At 39.5% G+C, this 21,376-nt stretch overlaps 1 pseudogene; it reads left to right on the forward strand.

Moving 5' to 3' along the window:
* The first annotated feature begins 17,271 nt into the window (after positions 1-17,271).
* LOC138987059 (zinc finger protein 280B-like) lies at positions 17,272-18,907 on the forward strand (annotated as a pseudogene).
* The last annotated feature ends 2,469 nt before the right edge of the window (positions 18,908-21,376 follow it).

The raw sequence follows: 21,376 nt of genomic DNA on the forward strand, positions 1-21,376 counted from the left end.
AATTCAAAGGATCAATAATATTTATACTGTGTGATCTGACCATAAGGCAATCATGAGAAATTGACAAAGAAACATCTTTTAAAATGCCGTTCATTTGGAAAATATCACTAACTACATTAATTCGTAATATATATCTCCATTGAATTTTCAGGCAAGACTACTGGAGCAGATTGACATTATTTTCTCCAGGGGATCTTCCTGACCCAGGATCGAACCCAGGCCTCTTGTATTTCCTGCATTAGCTGGAAACTTCTTTACCAGTTGAGCTACCAGGGAAGCCCATACAATATATCATCTTTGTCTTAAGAAGAGAATATTAGGATATACTTGGAAGTGAATGATAATGAACAAACTATGCAGCAAAAATTGTGGGACACAGTTAAAGTTGTACGGAGAAACGATGGAAACAGTGACAGACTTTATTTTCCTGGGGTCCAAAATGACTGTGGGTGGTGACTGCAGCAATGGAATTAAAAGATATTTGCCCCTTGTAAGAAAAACTATGACAAACCTAGACAGCATATTAAAACACAGAGACATTACTTTGCTGACAAATTCCATCTAGTCACAGCTATGGTTTTTGACAGTTGGGTCATAAAGAAGGCTGAGTGCCAAAGAATTGATGCTCTTGATCTGTGGTGTTGGAGAAGACTCTTGAGAGTCCCTTGGACAGCAAGATCCAGCAGTCAATCGTAAAGGAAATCAACTCTGAATATTCACTGGAAGAACTGATGCTGAAGCTGAAGATCCAATAGTTTGGCCACCTGATGTGAAAAGCCAACTCAGTGGAAAAGACCTTGATGCTGGGAAAGACTGAGGGCAGGAAGAAGTGCGCAGCAAAGGATGAGATGGTTGGATAATATCACCAACTCAATGGACATGAGTCTGAGCAAACTCCAGGAGATAGTGAAGGACAGCGAAGCCTGGTGTGCAGTACATGGGGTTGCAAAGAGTCTTACATGATTGACGGACTGTACAACAACAACAAATTAAGGTAAACTTATAGCATTACATATAAAGCAATGAGAGTTACAAATAACTATCTCAAAAAGTTGTAAAGATGGGCAACAGAACAAACTTATAGCGATGAGAAGGAATGAAATTAATAAAGTATGAAAAATGAATATAATAGAGAAAAAAATATTGTAACAAAACCAAGACTTTATTCCCCCATATGACTACTAGGAGACTTCCAGAAGAACAGAGCATTTTAAAAAGATTCTGTAAAGGGCCAAAAAAACAACTATTTTAGGCTTTGCAAATATGATCTTTGGCGATTGATCAAGTTTTCAGCCATAGACAATAAACAAAGGAACTGGCAAGTCCCTGTTTCAACTTTAAGGACACCAAAAATTGAATTTCACACACTTTTCACGTCAGAAAATAATGGTTTTCCTCAGCCATTAAAAAGTGTAAGGCTCTAAAATTAAAAAAAAATAAAATAAAAAAAAGAAGAGAAAAAGTAAAGCTCATTCTCAGCTCACTAGGCTGCTGCCAAGTCGCTTCAGTCCTGTCTGACTCTGTGTGATCCCATAGAGAGCAGCCCACTAGGCTCCTCTGTCCCTGGGATTCTCCAAGCAAGAATACTGGAGTGGGTTGCCATTCCCTTCTCCAATGCATGAAAGTGAACAGTGAAAGTGAAATCGCTCAGTCGTGCCCGACTCTTACCGACCCCATGCACTGCAGCCTACCAGGCTCCTCCATCCATGGGATTTTCCAGGCAAGAGTACTGGAGTGGGTTGCTGTTGTCTTCTCGGCTCAGCTCACTCTAGCTGTGTAAAATCGGGGGCAGGCTGCCCTGCACTGATCGAAATGGAATTCCAAGAGGAGGGGCTTCAAGATCCAGGCGTATGGTCAAGTTCCTTAAGCAAGGGGCAGGACACCCCTGAGGGCTGTGAGTGCTAGACACCATCATTGAAGTCCCCTGGTAGACTCGGAGGTCGTTCTCAGCCCTGTGCCGTGGCGACTGTGCAATCTATTTTTCTTCTTTTTTCCCCTTTGGTGAGCTGCGCAATCTTGAAAGACCCAAGACACTCCAGATTCAGGTTCAGCCTGACCACGCCCCCAGCGGTTGCCTCCAGAGGGCCACCGCGCGCGCATGCGCCCAACTCAGCCTCGCGGCCAATCCGATTGCAGGGGCCAATACCTGGCAACCAATCATCGTTGGCAGCGGGCACGCCGGCGGTTGAGGCGGCGTCCCAGGCCTGAGGAGGCGTCGTCCCCTCGGGCTCGCCTCCTCAGGCTTAACCCAGGGACCGCCTAGGTGCAGGTGAGCTGCCGGCAGTTCTGGCACGGCCTCCAACGGGGACCGGTAAGGACTGGGGCCTGGTGCGGCCAAAGCGGTGCCGGGGTGCCCAGGGAAGGGTTTCTCAGGTCCCCATCGGGCGGGGCCTTGCTCGGCGGGGCGGCCTGTGAGGTCCCACGGGCCCTCAGGAGGGAGTGTGAGGCCGGGCCTACAGGCCCCAGGCCCCTTTCGCCCTCTCCCCTCTGTAGTCTGGGCGGGAGCTGCTCTCCAGCAGCCTTCCTGTCCCAGGGGTGGGACGAGCCAGCTCGCGGAAAGGGCCTGTCAGGCCCCCAGCCCCCAGCCCCTCCCAGGTCTCCTGTGGAACTTACTATATTTAAACACACACATACACAAATCTTCACGGCGGGTTTGTGACTCGAGCCCAACCCGGTTCTGCAACCAGGCACAGTCTGACGGGCACAGCAAAAAAAAAAAAAAAAAAAAATCGATCTAGTGGCCTCTCCACTGCCGCGGCGCTTTGGTCGTTTTCTTGTTTGCTCTGCCTCTCCTCGGACTCCAGGGCTTCCCCTGTCCCTGGGGGCCCTGAGATTCAGGCCTTTGGTTCGGAAAGTTGGCAGATGAGGTATTTGTTTTTTTGTTACTGAGAGAAGGAAGGTGGGAGGAAGAAGCTCAGGGAAGAGGAGTTCAATCACTTGCTTTGGTTGAGTGTGAGACACCTGGTCAGCATCCGTAGGGTAGGACCAGGTAGGTCCTGGAGGATAGAACGTTTCCGGAACAGGTGACTCACCTTGACCTTTCCCTCTGCCCGCCCCCAGGATGTGATCTTCTCCTGCCTGGGAAGTCTCAGGCACTCAGGTTTTCAGTGTGCCCCTGAGGTAAGGTGACAGACATTTTTACAATAAGAAACAAAGTTGTGTCTTTCTTGCCTTCTGTTTTCTCCTTTCATTCATGGGCTGACATGTTGCTGTGGAGAGAGTGTTCTCCTGGGGATTAGCTGACCCTGATTGTGGGTGGTGACTTCAGGGCAATCATGGTTTCAGGTCACTCTGAAGCTCTCTGAGTTGCAACATTAAAAGCAGGCAAGGAGGCTACTGGCTTGCTTTCTCCTGCATTCTTGAAAGAAAAACAAGTAAGAGCACCATGGGTTTTAAGCTGTGTAGAGCTGACTCCTACCACTTGGTGAGGCTAAAATGGAGCAATGCACATATCCTAAGGTTTTAGCTACAAAAGCAAAGTAATGAAGGTATGGGGATTCCCTGCTGGCCTGGTGATTATGATTCTTGGCTTTCACTGCAGTGGTCTGGATTTAATCTCTGGTCAGGGAACTGGGACCCCACAAGCCAAGCAGTGTGGCCAAATGAATAAAGTGGTTCATTCAGAGAAAATGTGTTGTGATTTTTACACAACAGTTCTGTTTACATGGGATTACTTGCTCATTTTTGCACCTGTAAGAGCTTTATTTCATTAAGTAATTGAACTCCACTGGATGGGGGTGGGGGAGCATCTGAGTTCATTTCATGCCAGTAGACAAGATGATAGGTAGCTCTATGCCCAGCAACTTGTGCCTACAGCTCTGTTGCGTAGTTATCTATTGCTGGTACAGCTTTGAACTTGACAGCATGTTTTGTTTTGGTCACAACATGTGGCTTCATAGGATATTAGTTCCCCAACCAGGGATCAAACACAGGATCCTGGCAGTGAGAGGGCTGAGTCCTAAGCAAACCAATGGACTGCCAGGAAACTCCTGTTTTTAGGTGTTTTGGTTTGTTTGGTGTTTTTTAAGTTTTGCCATATTTATAGGAGAGCTCTTCTGTGTGTAAGTATGATGTGAATGATATTATAACTTGAACTCTTTGTGTTGTACATATTATCTCAAAATTGAATAGGTGGAAAGAACTTACACTTGATATCTATTGGTCTAGAATCCAGTTGGGTAGTTTAGCCTCAAGGTCCCTCCTGAGGTGGTAGTCAAGCTTTTATCTGGTTTGGCAACCTCTGAAGACTTGGCTTATTGAATCTAAGTACTCTTACTTGGCTGTACTCATGAGGCCTCAATTCCTCCTTCTTTGGGCCTCTCTAAGGGGCTGCTCATGTGGAGGCTGCTGTCTTTTCCCAGAATGAGTGATTCAGGAAAGAACTTGCACCCATGATAAAGTGCAGAGTCTTTTTTCAGACGTTATACGTCTGCACTTCTGTATTTGCTTAGTCTCACAGGTCAACCCTGTGATAGTTTGAGAGAGAACTACATAGGGGTGGGAATATCAGGAGATGTGATTCACAGTGTCATCTTGAAGGCTGGCGACCATACCCATTAATCCACCATGCCAGCCTTTCTTCATATGATCTCATTATATGAGTGAATTATTTGGCTTGTGTACACTTCTCCTGTGCTGCTGCTTCTGCTGCTAAGTCACTTCAGTCATGTCTGACTCTGTGCAATTCCATAGACAGCAGCCCACCAGGGTCCCCCATCCCTGGGATTCTCCAGGCAGGAACACTGGAGTGTGTTGGCATTTCCTTCTCCAATTCATGAGAGTGAAAAGTGAAAGTGAAGTCCCTTAGTCCTATCTGACTCTTCGAAAACTCAAGGAGTGCGGCCTACCAGGCTCCTCCGTCCTTGGGATTTTCCAGGCAACAGTACTGGTGTGGGTTGCCATTTTCTACTCAATTCTTGTTTATTCAGTGATATTGTAGCAAGTCTCTTTTTTGTCCTGGATTAAGTTTTCTGTTTCTCTGGACGGTTCCCAGCAGCAAACAGACTGACTATAATGTCACCTCTCATTAAAAATCTGTCTTTTGTGACACATCCTGCTTCTGCTTTTTTTTTATTTCATGTTTTCTTATTATGGACTTGTGCAGAGTTGTTTGTAGAATTTTTTATCTCCATTTCTCTCATTTTCCTTTAAATCCACTCTTGTCAAGGTCACCAGTGAATTCAAATGTTTAACTCAGTGGTCATTTTTTATTTTTTATTAAAAAAATATTATTATTATTATTATTTTAAATTTACAATATTGTATTGGTTTTGCCATATCAACATGAACCCGCCATGGGTGTACACATGTTCCCCATCCTGAACCCCCTCCCACCTCCCACCCAATACCATCCCTCTGGGTCATCCCAGTGCAGCAGCCCCAAGCCTCCTGTATCCTGCATCCAACTTGGGCTGGTGATGCGTTTCGAATATGATATTATACATGTTTTAATGCCGTTCTCCCAAATCATTCCCCCCTCTCTCTCCCACAGAGTCTAAAAGACTGCTCTATACCTCTGTGTCTCTTTTGCTGTCTTGCATACAGTGTTGTCGTTACCATCTTTCTAAATTCCATATATATGTGTTAGTATACTGTATTGGTGTTTTTATTTCTGGCTTACTTTAGTCTGTATAATAGGCTCCAATTTAATCCTCCTCATTAGAACTGATTCAAATGTATTATTTTAAATGGCTGAGTAATAATCCATTGTTTATATGTACCACAGCTTTCTTATCCATTCATCTGCTGATGGTCATCTAGGTTGCTTCCATGTCCTGGCTATTAGAAACAGTGCTGCGATGAACATTGGGGTACACATGTCTCTTTCAATTCTGGTTTCCTCGGTGTGTATGCCCAGCAGTGGGATCTCTGGGTTGTATGGCAGTTCAGTTCTATTTCCAGGTTTTTTTTTTTTTTAAGGAATCTCCACACTGTTCTCCATAGTGGCTGTACTAATTTGCATTCCCACCAATAGTGTAAGAGGGTTCCCTTTTCTCCACATCCTCTCCAGCATGTATTGCTTGTAGACTTTTGGATTGCAGCCATTCTGACTGGCGTGACATGGTAACTCATTGTGGTTTTGATTTGCATTTCTCTGATAATGAGTGATGTTGAGCATCTTTTCATGTGTTTGTTAGCCATCTGTATGTCTGCTTTGGAGAAATGCATATTTAGTTCTTTGGTCCATTTTTTTTTTTTTAAATGGTAAACAGATTACCTTTGGGAAATGAGATTACCTGTCCTATTTTACATATATTCTTTTTTTTTTTTTTTAAATCTTCAATTCAAATATTTTATTTTAAAATCTACAATAACAAATCAAAAATAGCCTACCTGAATTCACATGTTATTATTGCAATGGCTTCCTCTCCAGTCATTATGTTTTTAGCTCTAATATTTTAACATTAAAACAACTGATCCCACATCTTATTTCCTCTTTGGTTAAAGTTTATGTGAAATCCCCATCAATGTTTTCATATCATGGGATTGAAGAGATGAAGAAAGGTGCAACCTATTATGACTTGCTTCAGTTTTGTATTTATTATTATATTTTTTATTTTTCTGAGCTCAAATTCCTTTTTTTAACTTTTTTTTGAATTTTATTTTATTTTTAAACTTTACAATATTGTATTAGTTTTGCCAAATATCGAAATGAATCTGCCACAGGTATACCCGCGCTCCCCATCCTGAACCCTCCTCCCTCCTCCCTCCGGGTCGTGCCAGTGCACCAGCCCCAAGCATCCAGTACTGTGCATCGAACCTGGACTGGTGACTCGTTTCATACATGATATTATACATGTTTCAATGCTATTCTGCCAAATCTTCCCACCCTCTCCCTCTCCCACAGAGTCCATAAGACTGATCTATACATCGGTGTCTCTTTTGCAGTCTCGTACACAGGGTTATTGTTACCATCTTTCTAAATTCCATATATATGTGTTAGTATACTGTATTGGTGTTTTTCTTTCTGGCTTACTTCACTCTGTATAATAGGTTCCAGTTTCATCCATCTCATTAGAACTGATTCAAATGTATTCTTTTTAATGGCTGAGTAATACTCCATTGTGTATATGTACCACAGCTTTCTTATCCATTCATCTGCTGATGGGCATCTAGGTTGCTTCCATGTCCTGGCTATTAGAAACAGTGCTGCGATGAACATTGGGGTACACGTGTCTCTTTCCCTTCTGGTTACCTCAGTGTGTATGCCCAGCAGTGGGATTGCTGGATCATAAGGCAGTTCTATTTCCAGTTGTTTAAGGAATCTCCACACTGTTCTCCATAGTGGCTGTACTAGTTTGCATTCCCACCAATAGTGTAAGAGGGTTCCCTTTTCTCCACACCCTCTCCAGCATTTATTGCTTGTAGACTTTTGGATCGCAGCCATTCTGACTGGCGTGAAATGGTACCTCACAGTGGTTTTGATTTGCATTTCTTTGATAATGAGTGATGTTGAGCATCTTTTCATGTGTTTGTTAGCCATCTGTATGTCTTCTTTGGAGAAATGTCTATTTAGATCTTTGGCCCATTTTTTGATTGAGTCATTTATTTTTCCGGAGTTGAGCTGTAGGAGTTGCTTGTATATGTTTGAGATTAGTTGTTTATCAGTTGCTTCATTTGCTATTATTTTCTCCCATTCTGAAGGCTGCCTTTTCACCTTGCTAATAGTTTCCTTTGTTGTGCAGAAGCTTTTAAGTTTAATTAGGTCCCATTTGTTTATTTTTGCTTTTATTTCCAATATTCTGGGAGGTGGGTCATAGAGGATCCTGCTATGATGTACGTCGGAGAGTGTTTTGCCTATGTTCTCCTCTAGGAGTTTTATAGTTTCTGGTCTTACGTTTAGATCTTTAATCCATTTTGAGTTTATTTTTGTGTAAGGTGTTAGAAAGTGTTCTAGTTTCATTCTTTTACAAGTGGTTGACCAGTTTTCCTAGCACCACTTGTTAAAGAGATTGTCTTTAATCCATTGTATATTCTTGCTTCCTTTGTCGAAGATGAGGTGTCCATAGGTGCGTGTATTTATCTCTGGACTTTCTATTTTGTTCCATTGATCAATATTTCTGTCTTTGTGCCGGTACCATACTGTCTTGATAATTATGGCTTTGTAATAGAGCCTGAAGTCAGGTAAGTTGATTCCTCCAGTTCCATTCTTCTTTCTCAAGATCGCTTTGGCTATTCGAGGTTTTTTGTATTTCCATACAAATTGTGAAATTATTTGTTCTAGCTCTGTGAAGAATACCGTTGGTAGCTTGATAGGGATTGCATTGAGTCTATAAATTGCTTTGGGTAGTATACTTATTTTCACTATATTGATTCTTCCAATCCATGAACATGGTATATTTCTCCATCTATTAGTGTCCTTTTTGATTTCTTTCACCAGTGTTTTATAGTTTTCTATATATAGGTCTTTAATTTCTTTAGGTAGATATATTCCTAAGTATTTTATTCTTTCTGTTGCAATGGTGAATGGAATTGTTTCCTTAATTTCTCTTTCAGTTTTCTCATTATTAGCGTATAGGAATGCAAGGGATTTTTGTGTGTTGATTTTATATCCTGCAACTTTACTATAATCATTGATTAGTTCTAGTTGTTTTCTGGTGGAGTCTTTAGGGTTTTCTATGTAAAGGATCATGTCATCTGCAAACAGTGAGAGTTTTACTTCTTCTTTTCCAATTTGGATTCCTTTTATTTCTTTTTCTGCTCTGATTGCTGTGGCCAGAACTTCCAAAACTATGTTGGATAGTAATGGTGAAAGTGGGCACCCTTTTCTTGTTCCTGACTTTAGAGGAAATGCTTTCTATTTTTCACCATTGAGGATAATGTTTGCTGTGGGTTTGTCATATATAGCTTTTATTATGTTGAGGTATGTTCCTTCTATTCCTGCTTTCTGGAGAGTTCTTATCATAAATGGATGTTGAATTTTGTCAAAGGCTTTTCTCTGCATCTATTGAGATAATCATATGGTTTTTGTTTTTCAATTTGTTAATGTGGTGTATTACATTGATTGATTTGCGGATATTGAAGAATCCTTGCATCCTTGGGATAAAGCCCACTTGGTCATGGTGTATGATCTTTTAATGTGTTGTTGGATTCTGATTGCGAGAATTTTGTTAAGGATTTTTGCATCTATGTTCATCAGTGATATTGGCCTGTAGTTTTCTTTTTTTGTGGGATCTTTGTCAGGTTTTGGTATTAGGGTGATGGTGGCCTCATAGAATGAGTTTGGAAGTTTACCTTCCTCTGCAATTTTCTGGAAGAGTTTGAGCAGGATAGGTGTTAGCTCTTCTCTAAATTTTTGTAGGATTCAGCTGTGAAGCCATCTGGACCTGGGCTTTTGTTTGCTGGAAGATTTTTGATTACAGTTTCAATTTCCGTGCTTGTGATGGGTCTGTTAAGATTTTCTATTTCTTCCTGGTCGAGTTTTGGAAAGTTGTACTTTTCTAAGAATTTGTCCATTTCTTCCTCGTTGTCCATTTTATTGGCATATAATTGTTGATAGTAGTCTCTTATGATCCATTGTATTTCTGTGTTGTCTGTTGTGATCTCTCCATTTTCATTTCTAATTTTATTGATTTGATTTTTCTCCCATTGTTTCTTGATGAGTCTGGCTAATGGTTTGTCAATTTTATTTATCCTTTCAAAGAACCAGCTTTTGGCTTTGTTGATTTTGCTATGGTCTCTTTTGTTTCTTTTGCATTTATTTCTGCTCTAATTTTAAGATTTCTTTCCTTCTACTAACCCTGGGGTTCTTCATTTCTTCCTTTTCTAGTTGCTTTAGGTGTAGAGTTAGGTTATTTATTTGACTTTTTTCTTGTTTCTTTAGGTATGCCTGTATTGCTATGAACTTTCCCCTTAGGACTGCTTTTTAAAGTGTCCCACAGGTTTTGAGTTGTTGTGTTTTCATTTTCATTAGTTTCTATGCAAATTTTGATTTCTTTTTTTATTTCTTCTGTGATTTGTTGGTTATTCAGCAGGGTGTTGTTCAGCCTCCATATGTTGGAATTTTTAATGGTTTTTCTCCTGTAATTGAGATCTAATCTTACTGCATTGTGGTCAGAAAAGATGCTTGGAATGATTTCTATTTTTTTGAATTTACCAAAGCTAGATTTATGGCCCAGGATGTGATCTATCCTGGAGAAGGTTCCATGTGCGCTTGAGAAAAAGGTGTAATTCATTGTTTTGGGATGAAATGTCCTATAGATATCAATTAGGTCTAACTGGTCTATTGTATCGTTTAACATTTGTGTTTCCTTGTTAATTTTCTGTTTAGTTGATCTATCCATAGGTGTGAGTGGAGTATTAAAGTCTCCCACTATTATTGTGTTATTGTTAATTTCTCCTTTTATACTTGTTAGCATTTGTCTTACATATTGCGGTGCTCCTGTGTTGGGTGCATATATATTTATAATTGTTATATCTTCTTCTTGGATTGATCCTTTGATCATTAGGTAGTGACCATCTTTGTCTCTTTTCACAGCTTTTGTTTTAAAGTCTATTTTATCTGATATAAGTATTGCTACTCCTGCTTTCTTTTGGTCCCTATTTGCATGGAAAATCTTTTTCCAGCCCTTCACTTTCAGTCTGTATGTGTCCCCTGTTTTGAGGTGGGTCTCTTGTAGACAACATATGTTTTTGTATCCATTCAGCCAGTCTTTGTCTTTTGGTTGGGGCATTCAACCCATTTACGTTTAAGGTAATTACTGATAAGTATGATCCCGTTGCCATTTACTTTATTGTTTTGGGTTCGAGTTTATACACTGTTTTTGTGTTTCCTGTCTAGAGAATATCCTTTAGTATTTGTTGGAGAGCTGGTTTGGTGGTGCTGAATTCTCTCAACTTTTGCTTGTCTGAGAAGCTTTTGATTTCTCCTTCATATTTGAATGAGATCCTTGCTGGGTACAATAATCTGGGCTGTAGGTTATTTTCTTTCATCACTTGAGGTATGTCTTGCCGTTCCCTCCTGGCTTGAAGAGTTTCTATTGAAAGATCAGCTGTTATCCTAATGGGAATTCCCTTGTGTGTTATTTGTTGTTTTTCCCTTGCTGCTTTTAATATTTATTCTTTGTGTTTGATCTTTGTTAATTTGATTAATATGTGTCTTGGAGTGTTTTGCCTTGGGTTTATCCTGTTTGGGACTCTCTGGGTTTCTTGGGCTTGGGTGATTATTTCCTTCCCCATTTTAGGGAAGTTTTCAACTATTATCTCCTCAAGTATTTTCTCATGGTCTTTCTTTTTGTCTTTTTCTTCTGGGACCCTATGATTTGAATGTTGTAGCGTTTAATATTGTCCTGGAGGTCTCTGAGATTGTCCTCATTTCTTTTAATTTGTTTTTCTTTTATCCTCTCTGATTCATTTATTTCTACCATTCTATCTTCTAATTCACTAATCCTATGTTCTGCCTCTGTTATTCTACTATTTGTTGCCTCCAGAGTGTTTTTAATTTCATTTTATTGCATTATTCATTTTATATTGACTCTCTTTTATTTCTTCTAGGTCCTTGTTAAACCTTTCTTGCATCTTCTCGATCTTAGTCTCCAAGCTATTTATCTGTGATTCCACTTTGATTTCAAGATTTTGGATCAATTTCACTATCATTATTCGGAATTCTTTATCAGGTAGATTCCCTATCTCTTCCTCTTTAGTTTAGTTTGGTGGGCTTTTATCCTGTTCCTTTATCTGCTGGGTATTCCTCTGTCTCTTCATCTTGTTTAAATTGCTGAGTTTGGGGTGTCCTTTCTGTATTCTGGCAGTTTGTGGAGTTCTCTTTATTGTGGCATTTCCTCGCTCTGTGTGGGTTTGTACAGGTGGCTTGTCAAGGTTTCTTGGTTAGGGAAGCTTGTGTCGGTGTTCTGGTGAGTGGAGCTCTATTTCTTCTCTCTCCTTTCGAAGACTTGGGTTGCTTTTCTGGGTGCCTGATGTCCTCTGCCGGCTCTCAGAAGTTGTTTTGTGGAATTTACTCGGCGTTTAAATGCTCTTTTGATGAATTTGTGAGGGAGAAGGTGTTCTCCCCGTCCTACTCCTCTGCCATCTTAGCTCCTCCTCCTTGGTCCATTTTTTGATTGGGTCATTTATTTTTCTGGAATTGAGCTGCAGGATTTGCTTGTGTATTTTTGAGATTAGCTGTTTTTCAATTGCTTCATTTGCTATTATTTTCTCCCATTCTGAATGCTGTCTTTTCACCTTGCTAATAGTTCCTTTGTGGTGCAGAAGGTTTTAATTTTAATTATATCCCATTTGTTTATTTTTGCTTTTATTTCCAGTGTTCTGGGAGGTGGATCATAGAGGATCTTGCTGTGATGTATGTCGGAGAGTGTTTTGCCTATGTTCTCCTCTAAGAGTTTTATAGTTTCTGGTCTTATGTTTAGATCTTTAATCCATTTTGAATTTATCTTTGTGTGTGGTGTTAAAAAGTGTTCTGCTACTGCTGCTAAGTCACTTCAGTCGTGTCTGACTCTGTGCGACCCCATAGACGGCAGCCCACCAAGCTCCACAGTCCCTGGGATTCTCCAGGCAAGAACACTGGAGTCGGTTGCCATTTTCTTCTCCAATGCATTAAAGTGAAAAGTGAAAGTGAAGTCACTCAGTCATGCCTGACACTTAGTGACCCATTGGACTGCAGAGAGTACTGCAATCGGGTGCCATTGCTTTCTCCAAAAAGTGTTCTGGTTTCACTCTTTTACAAGTGGTTGACAAGTTTTCCAGCACCACTTGTTAAAGAGATTGTCTTTTCTCCATTGTATATTCTTGCCTCCTTTGTCAAAGATAGGGTGTCCATAGGTGTGTGGGTTTATCTCTGAGTTTTTTTTTTCCATTGATCTATATTTCTGTCTCTGTGCCAGTACCATACTGTCTTGATGACTGTGGCTTTGTAGTAGAGCCTGAGGTTGTTATTTTATTTAATTTATTGGCAGCCTTTATTAGAGCAGTTCATTTCCTCCTCCCTGGAAAAAAAAAATGTTTCATTTGGATTACAGAATGCTTCTCTTTCCTGCTTCTCTTCTACCTACAGTTCTCCCAGATACAATGTGTGACCTTTGTGTCTGGCTTTATTCAGATGCCATGTTTTCTTTTCAAATATTTATTTCTTTAGCTATGTGGCATGTGGGATCTTAGTTCCCAGCCCAGGGATGGAACCTGTGCAGAGTCTTAAACACTGGATCTCCAGGGAAGTCCCCTAGTTTGTGTATTTTCAAGATTCATCCACTTCATGGCTGTATAGCAGTGCATTTTTTTTATGGCTGAATATGGTATATCAATATGGTATGTGGCTTACCTGTAGTCCATTGTGAGCATATACCACCATTTATTTATCCATTCATCAACTAATGGATAATATGTGGATGGTGTATTCTTTGTGGCTATTGTGAGTAATGTTGCTGTGAACACTGTTTTTGCATGGACTTAACATTTTCAGTTTTTATGGATATATTCAAAAGAGTGAAATTTCTGGATCATATGGCTACTCTATGTTAATTTTTGAGGTACTGACAAACCACTTTTCCAAAGTAGTTGTACCATTTTACAGCAATTACATCAACAATATATGAAGATTCCTTTTCTCCACATCCTCTGCAGCACTTGTTATTATTCCTCTTTTTGATTACAGCCAACCTAATGGTAGGAGAAGGCAATGGCACCTCACTCCAGTACTCTTGCCTGGGAAATCCCATGGATGGAGTAGCCTGGTGGGCTACAGTCCATGGGGTCCCAAAGAGTCGGACACGGCTGAGCGACTTCACTTTCACTTTTCACTTTCATGCATTGGAGAAGGAAATGACAACCCACTCCAGTGTTCTTACCTGGAGAATCCCAGGATGGGGAGCCTGGTGGGCTGCCATCTATGGGGTCGCACAGAGTCAGACACAACTGAAGCGACTTAGCAGCAGCAGCAACAGCAACCAAATAGGTGTGAAGTAATATCTCACTGAGACTGATTTACATTTTGTTACGGGCTTCCTTGGTGGCTCAGAAGGTAAGGTGTCTGCCTGCAATGCAGGAGACCTGGGTTCGATTCCTGGTTGGGAAGATCCTCTGGAGAAGGAAATGACAATCCACTCCAGCATTCTTGCCTGGAAAATCCCATGGATGGAGGAGCCTGATAGGCTACAGTCCATGGGGTCTCAAAGAGTCGGACACGACTGAGTGACTTCACTTTCTTTCACTTTCAATCATGTTAAGCAGTATTTTTTTGTGATTGTTGGCCATTTGTATATAATATTTGGTGAAAAGTCTATTCAAATTCTTTTCCTGGTTGTTAGTTTTTTTTTTAATTGTTGTGAAAAAAACATCTAAAATTTTTACCATTTTAACCATTTTTACATGCTAAGTATTTCACACAATTTCTTCAGCCTTTTTGGAGAAAGAAATGGCAAACCACTCCAGTATTCTTGCCTGGAGAATCCCATGGACAAAGGAGCCTCGTGGGCTACAGTCCATGGGGACACAAAGAGTCGTACACGACTAAGCAACTCACACAACACACACACACACACACACACACAGTCACAGTGTTGTTTTGTTGTTGTTGTCATTGTTTTAGCTGTGCTATGCAGCTTGAATGACAGTTTCCTGGTTGAGAATCATACCCAGGCCCCTGATAGGAAAGTTTGAAGTCCTAACCTCTGAACTACCATGGAATTCCTTATCACATTGCTATGAAAAAGATCTCTACACCTTTTCATCTTGCAAAGTTGAAACTCTGTACCCATCACCTGTCCCATTAAACAACAACTCCTCTTTTCTTCCCTGTTTCCCTAGACCCTGGACTCCATCATTCTACTTTGTTCCTTTCTATTGCTTGACTATATTAGATATTTCATATAAGTGGAAACATACAGTATTTGTCTTTCTTATGACTGGCTTATTTCCTTTGGCTTGATGTCTTAAGTGATTATGAATGTTGTAGCACGGGGCAGAATTTCCTTTATATGGCTTAATAATGTTCCATTATATGTATATATCACATTTGATGGATGTTTAGATGCTTCCACCTCTTAGTTGTTGTGATTAGTGCTGCTTTGAGCATGGCTGTGCAAATATCTCAAGACCCCATGTTAACTTCTTTTGAATTTATATTCAGAAGTGGAATTGCTGAATCATGTGGTAGTTCTATTTTTAATTTTTTGAGGAGCCTTTATACTGTTTTCTGTAGCAGTTGCACCATTTTAAAATCCATCCTTAACACACAAGGATCCAGTTTATGTACATACTTGCCAAGAGTTGTCCTTTCCTTTCCTTCCTTTTACCTTTCCTTTCCTTCATATGTAAACACACACACACATGCATGCACAATTTTTTTTTCATATCCTTTCCCATTATTGTTTATCACAAATTATGAATATAGTTCCTTGTGCTACACAGTAGGATCTTTTTTAATGTATTCTATATATTAACATTATAGTTTGCATCTGCTAGTCACCAGCTCCCAGTCTATGCCTCCCCCACCCTTCCTCTCTTGGTAATCACATAGTCTGCTCTCTATGTCTGTGAGTCTGTTTCTGTTTCACAGATAAGTTCATTTGTGTCATAGTTTAGAGTCCACATGTAAGTGATACCATATGATATTTGTCTTTCTCTTTCTGACATCCTAAGTATTCTTTTTAATGCTAATGTAGAGTCAAGTGTTTACTTGACTTCATTTTCAGAACATTTGTTGCTACTGTATAGAAATGTGATTGATTTTTAAAATATTTATCTTGTATTCTTCAAGCTTTTTATTAAATCTAATACCTGTGGTTTCTTTGGGATTTTCTATATATAAAAGTATGGTATCTCCAATATACTTTGACTTTTTCCTTTCCATTCTGAAGGCTGTTTTTTTTTTTTTTTTTTTTTTTTTTTAAGCAACAACAACAATTCCTTTTTCTTACCTGATTGCTCTGGTAAAGAACTGCCAGTATAATATTGAACCAAAGTGTGGAATAGACTTCCTTGTGTTGTTCCCAATCTTATAGGGAAAGCTTTCAGTGTTTCATTATTAAGTATGATGTTAGCTGTGGGTCTTTTACAGGTACCCTTTGAGAAAGTTCTCTTCTGTTCTTAGTTATTAAGTGTTTTACTTTAACCCCTATTATGAAAAGGTGCTAGATTCAGGGAAATGCTTTTTCTGCAGGCAGATGTTTTTTTTGTCCTTTCATATAATGAACCAACTTTGCATACCTCCATAAATCCCACGTGATCATGGCATATAAGCTTTTTTATATGTTGTTAGGTTTTGTTTGCCAGTATTTTGTTGAGGACTCTTGCATCTGTATTCATATGGAATATCCGTTGTGTGTGTGTGTGTGTGTGTGTGTGTGTGTGTGTGTGTGTGTGTGTGATGTCTCTGTCTGATATTGGTATTAGAGAAATACTGGCATGACTTTGCCTGATATGTGGGGAAGAGACATGTGGAATGAAGGATGAAGCATTGTTGGATTTAAGTTTAGTCAGGATTAGAGGGAGAAATTTAGGATATATCAGTGTGGATTTGGGGGTGCAATTATCAAAAGAGTTCATTCTCAATTTCCTAGGCCTGTGTTAAGTGCTTGACATTGAATTATGCTGTTTGTTAACTATGTATAGATACTTTATATTTGAATTTGCTACCTATTTTCTGTATTAACATTTATGAAGTTAGTATGTGTGAATCATTTGTAATGTGCATTTAAGATAAGTATTTTTTTTTTCAAATTTTACTACAAAACAAGATGCCATTAAATAGCTGACACTTTTTAAAAAGAGCTTAACCTTAAGTCTAAGAAATAAGCATGTTTGTCTTTAAGGTGCAGAAACACATTTAAAACTTATAAATTTGCCCAAAAAGCTGCAGCTTTTGTGTGATTAACTTAGAATTCCAGCTTAATCTTCTTTGACTCTAAAGTCCATGTTTTTAAACACTGTACAATAGTACAGTTATAAAAATACTCGTCGTTTACATGTGATTTCTCCTAATGATCAGTGGTGGTGTTCTGTTTTTTTTTTTTTTTTTTTAATTAGAAGAGATTAAAATCAACATGGATCAAAGCTATGATTCTTGAGTCATGTAGACTTGTAGTCATAGGTTTTTCAGCTGTCATTTAGTCTCTTTGATGCTCAGTACCTTTATCTGTAAGATAAGGGTGTTTATAACTACCCTAGAGTTAAGGAGATAACCAAATAGCACATTTTTCTGTACTTAACTAATATGTAGTATATTTATACCTAGGTGGCAGTTTATTTAAAGGAAGCACTGGGACTTGTGGCCACACCTTCCAAGAACAAAAAAGTATTTAAAATATGCAACCACCATGTATGTTATGTGAAGAAGAACAAGAGCCAGAACCACAGAAAAGCGAGGGAGAAACCAAACAAGTAGATGATGAAGATGCTGAACTGATCTTGGTTGGAGTGGAGTATGTAAATGAAGATGATGATGTGATCTTTGTTGGGATGACCTCAAATTCAAAACCAATCATTTCAAACATACTGAACAGAGTTACCCCAGGTTCTTGTTCAAGGAGAAATAGGTATGATCACTTCAGGAAAGACAATGCTCAGAAATTACAGCCTGTTAGTCATGTGACTCCTACATCAGAAGCAAAGACTGTCTTGCCAGTTTCTGTCTCTGAATCAAGATCAACAGATAGTTCTATTATTATTGAGCCTTTGTCCAAAGTGGATTATAAAAATATTTCACCACAAATAGTGCCAAATAGCTTTTCAGAGTTATGTTCTCCTTTGATTACCTTCACAAGTTCATTGCAGCATCCAGTTGAAACAGCAGTTTCTGCAGGAGCTATGGATAAAAGTCCTCATGTATCAAAGCGACTTTTCACTTCTGAAACAAATAGCACAAGTCCCAAAAGGCCTAAACTCAGTGATGGAATTATAGGAGAATATTCTTTAGCTTTGTCCCTTTCAGGTATTTTTTATACAGTGACTACTCAGCAAAGCACACCAGACAGTGTTCATACCTCATTAAGCCATGTTCAGAGTGGAGAACCTTGTCCAACAGCTTTTCCAAAGGACAATGTTCATTGCAAGCCTGTAAGTCCTTTAGGGGGAAATGGATTGACAAAAACTGACTTTCCAAGTGTATCAAGTCAAAATAAGATTGCTGATCCCACAGAAGGCAATCTGATTGTGTTACTTCATGACTTCTAGTATGGACAGCATATAGGAGATGGGCAGCCAGAACCTAAAACTCACACAGCCTTTAAATGCCACAGCTGCTTGAAAGTTCTAAAAAATGTTAAGTTTATGAATCACATGAAGCACCATTTGGAACTTAAGAGGTGACAACTGGAAATACCACACCACCTGCCAGCACTGCCACCGCCAGTTTCCTACTCCTTTTCAGCTGCAGTGTCACATTGAAAATGTCCACATTTCCCAGGAGCCCTGCACAGTCTGTAAAATCTGTGAATTGTCCTTTGAGGCAGATCAGATTCTCTTACAGCACATGAAAGACAATCATAAGCCTGGTGAAATGCCCTATGTATGCCAGGTTTGCAGTTACAGATCATCATTCTTTGCAGATGTGGATGCAAATTTCAGAGCATACCATGATAACATTAAGAATTTACTTTGCCCCTTTTGTCTCCAAATTTTTAAAACTGCAACACTATACATATGTCATTATAGACGGCACTGGGAAAAGAGTTTTCAACAGTGTTCCAAATGTCGGCTACAGTTTTTAATTTGTAAAGAGAAAAGGGAGCACAGACCCAGTGTCATCAGATGTTTAAGAAGCCTAAGCAGCTAGAAGGATTACCTCCTGAAACAAAAGTTGTTATTCAGGTATCACTGGAACCCCTTCAACCAGGATTGGTGGAAGTAGCATCCATTACTGTGAACACATCTGATTCTGAACCATCACCCCCCAAATCTAAAAGTAGGAGGTCAAAAAAACCCAGTTAATTCTACTTTAAGTAAGTCTGAAGCAAGTATTTCAAAGTTATAAACTCCATTAAAAAAAAAAAAAAATTCAATTATAGCATTATTCAATAATATCAAATATAGAGAAACCAATGCATAATTTATGTGTTTTTGTTTTAAATACATGAAGTATAGTTTTGTTTGAATATTGAGACGTTATTTAAAAATATATTACCTGTTTTTCATACAATTGTCTTAACACTAAAAAAAAACCTGTTTTTCATACAATTGTGTGTGTGTGTGTGTGTGTGTGAGAGAGAGAGAGAGAGAGAGAGAGAGGTGGAGAAAGGAAAAGTAACAACCTATTTTGGTATTTCATGTTATTTGTAAGTTCGAAAGCTCAACTATACATATAATCTATAGAGTGTTTTAGCAATGCAATTTTCAACTGTTTTCATGCCTTGAAGATCTCAGTATTAACTATATAGCCAGATTGGAATGGTTTTGTTATAATATGGTCCCTTGTGCTGCTGAACTCTCTGAAGTGCCTCTGTTGTGCTGATCTAAGATAACCTGGCTCCAAAAGCCTGGTGTGAAATTGATGGAGAAGCTATGATGTGAGTTTGGACCAGACATGGGATTTAGTCAGTGGAGAGCTGTGGCTTCTTGTCCCAGTTGAGGAAGAGGTATGCATTCACTCCAGGCATGGAGCCAAGGCAGAAGGAACACTGTCTCAGAGTGTCTTTACCTAGCCCAGGTACATCTCAAGGAAGCCAACTGTTAAAATGCCTCTGTTTTGTGAAAGGCCCCTGCAAGCATCAAGCAGGCCATGTGTTATCATTGACTGCAGTTGGAGAAGCAGAGATAGTTAATAGAATGAGGCCTGGTGCCTGTGGACCTCCTGTTGAGTGATCAAAAGGGGAATTTGATTCATTCCATCCCCTTTCCCATTTGGCTAGCCTTTAGTCACAGTGAAGTAGCCATATCTGTCTCAGTCACAGTAGTAAAGCAAGTTAAGATTCCCAAGTAAAAAAGCCTTGACATCCAGTTTGATTTGTACTAGACCCATAGTTTTAACTGAAAAGGATCAAACACAGGGAATCTGTTCAGTTTATGAATTGGGCTAAATTTAGTTCTCTTACCCTTAAGCTACAATGGAGTTGTCTGAGAATAGTAAATGTAGTGGATACAAAGGGTCCAGGGTGATTAAACCCTCTATAGAACTTTTCCTTACCTTTTCCAGTTACATGTATCTTACCCTAGTTGAACATGTGAAGATTTCAGTTTTGTATCTTATCTTGCCTTGGACACAAATGTATTGCAGTTAACAGCTAATTCTTTGTGTGTGTAATTTCCCATTTTATCAAACTAATACTGATTTTCAGTCTTACTTGACACAGTCTGATGTGCAGGAATTGTCTCATTTATTTCAGTAATTATCAGGTCGTAGAGTTCTTATCCTTCCTCTACTTTATCCAACTATCTAGTCTGTGATTATACTTGTGGAAACCTTTTTTCTTGCGGTCTCCAAGGGCTCTTTCACAGACCTGTGGTGTACCCTCTAAGTATTGGTTCCTGAACATCTGCACACTTGGCTTCCTCTGTGGGTTCCTGGAGTTGAGTCTCCTCCTGGAGTTGAATGCCATACCTTCTCCACTTCTGGCACAGGTACCTAGCAATCTCTGTGCACCATTCAAGGAACCTGGGATCCTGGCTGTATACCTATGCCAGGAGAAATCTCTCCGTTTCCTCTTCCTTTCTCCTCCTCTTTGTCTCTCCCCACTATTTTTCCCCCTCCACAGTTTATTTAAATGCTCTAAGCTTTCACAAAATGCTGGAAAGTGGTAATCACCAAGGTGTTATCATCTGTTTCAGAACGGAAGAGGAAGGACTACAGATGACTAAGCTGTAGTAAGTCTATTGTCTCCATTTTAGGTAATTTCCTGAGTGTAAATTCAAATACAAGTAGATTGTATTTATTTACTCAATGCTTGATTGATTGATTTGCACTTTGAATATATTACTAGGCCTTTCCAGTTCATTTACTTGGGCCAAAGCACTTTGCAAAGTGTCAGCTTAAACCACTTTTAGGTGTATAAAGTGTGTGTGTGTGTGTTCTGGTCTCAGGTGAAAACACTATGTATAAATAAATGTGCAGACTATTGCATTCTTATCTCCTTTATTCTATTTCTATAGTAAAAATATGAAATGTTTTCTTTATATGTTTTTATTGTTGTTTAGTATTTTGAACACAGTTACTGTTGTTTGCTCTGAAGTATGCTCCTAAGGAGTACAAGTTATATTTATTGCCAAATAAAAAGGTTCCAGTGATATGGTCCCTAAGTACTTCCTCTCTTCCATTCTCTGTCATTCTACTCTACTATTTTCCCCACTGCTGCCGTGTTTTTGACAACACTGGCCTTGCTTTTCCTCAAGCAAATTCCATTTCTTCCCGATCCAAAAACTTTGCAACTGTTATTCTTCTGGAAATGCTCTTCCCCTAGGCCTGCATGGCTTGCTACCTCCCTTGTTTGAGCTT

This window comes from Bos mutus, unplaced genomic scaffold (genome assembly GCF_027580195.1).
Source record: "Bos mutus isolate GX-2022 unplaced genomic scaffold, NWIPB_WYAK_1.1 CTG559, whole genome shotgun sequence".
In the NCBI taxonomy this organism is placed as follows: Eukaryota; Metazoa; Chordata; class Mammalia; order Artiodactyla; family Bovidae; genus Bos; species Bos mutus.